Consider the following 1,877-nt stretch of genomic DNA (forward strand, 5'->3'; position numbering starts at 1 on the left):
CCAAACCCCATTGATAGACCCCAAACCCCATTAATTAACCCCAAACCCCATTAATAGACCCCAAACCCCATTGATAGACCCCAAACCCCATTAATAGACCCCAAACCCCATTAATAGACCCCAAACCCCATTAATAGATCCCAAACCCCATTAATTAACCCCAAACCCCATTAATAGACCCCAAACCCCATTGATAGACCCCAAACCCCATTAATAGACCCCAAAACCCCATTAATTAACCCCAAACCCCATTAATTGACCCCAAACCCCATTAATTAACCCCAAACCCCATTAATTAACCCCAAACCCCATTGATAGACCCCAAACCCCATTGATAGACCCCAAACCCCATTAATAGACCCCAAAACCCCATTAATAGACCCCAAACCCCATTAATTAACCCCAAACCCCATTAATAGACCCCAAACCCCATTGATAGACCCTAAACCCCATTGATAGACCCCAAATCCCATTAATAGACCCCAAAGCCCATTAATAGACCCCAAAACCCCATTAATTAACCCCAAACCCCATTAATAGACCCCAAACCCCATTGATAGACCCCAAATCCCATTAATAGACCCCAAACCCCATTGATAGACCCCAAACCCCATTAATAGACCCCAAAACCCATTAATAGACCCCAAACCCCATTAATTAATCCCAAACCCCATTGATAGACCCCAAATCCCATTGATAGACCCCAAACCCCATTGATAGACCCCAAAACCCCATTAATAGACCCCAAAATCCCATTAATAGACCCCAAACCCCATTAATTAACCCCAAAACCCCATTAATAGACCCCAAACCCCATTGATAGACCCCAAACCCCGTTAATAGGCCCCAAACCCCATTGATAGACCCCAAACCCCATTAATAGACCCCAAACCCCATTAATAGACCCCAAACCCCATTGATAGACCCCAAATCCCATTGATAGACCCCAAACCCCATTAATTAACCCCAAACCCCATTAATAGACCCCAAACCCCATTAATAGACCCCAAACCCCATTAATTAACCCCAATCCCAATTAGTAGCCTCAAAAACCCCCTTAACGGCCATTTTAGGGCCATTTTGTGCTATTTTAGGGCCATTTTAAGCTATTTTGGGGTCATTTCGTGCCATTTTGGGGCCATTTCTTTCCCTCTCGACTATTTCCGGCTCTTTCAGTTTCATTTTCGGCTCTATCGGGTCACTTCCGGCCCAGTATGAATCACTTCCGGCCCAGTATGAATCACTTCCGGCCCTTTCACAACCACTTCCGGCCCTTTCAGTTTCATTTCCGACCCTTTTGGTTCATTTCCGGCCCATTTCGGCTCACTTCCGGCCCTCTAACAGCCATTTCCGGCCCCCAGGGTTCACTTCCGGCCCTCTAACAGCCATTTCCGGCTCCCCAGGGTTCACTTCCGCCCTTTCGTTCCCATTTCCGGCCACCCAGGGCTCACTTCCGCCCTTTCGTTGCCATTTCCGGCCCCCCAGGGTTCACTTCCTGCCCCCCCCCCCAGGTTCACTTCCTGTCCCCCCAGGTTCACTTCCTGCCCCCCCCGGGTTCACTTCCGGCACTGACTGATGTGCAAATGGCGGCGCACTCTGTGCAGGCAGCGCTGCCGGTATCGACTCTGAGCCGCGTGGAACCGGCCCGTCACGTCCAGGAAGTGCTGCAGGAGGACGCCATGCTGGAAAACGGACACGGAAACGACATCGAGAGACCCGAAAAACACCTGAAATACCCCAAAAACACCCCGAAAACACCCCGAAAAGCAACGAATTGAGCCTAAAATGCCCCAAAAAGCCCCAAAAACGCAACAAATTGACCCAAAAACACCATAAAAACCCCATAAAACAGCCATAAAACCCCATAAAACACCCCA

This window comes from Coturnix japonica, unplaced genomic scaffold, assembly GCF_001577835.2.
Source record: "Coturnix japonica isolate 7356 unplaced genomic scaffold, Coturnix japonica 2.1 chrUnrandom652, whole genome shotgun sequence".
In the NCBI taxonomy this organism is placed as follows: Eukaryota; Metazoa; Chordata; class Aves; order Galliformes; family Phasianidae; genus Coturnix; species Coturnix japonica.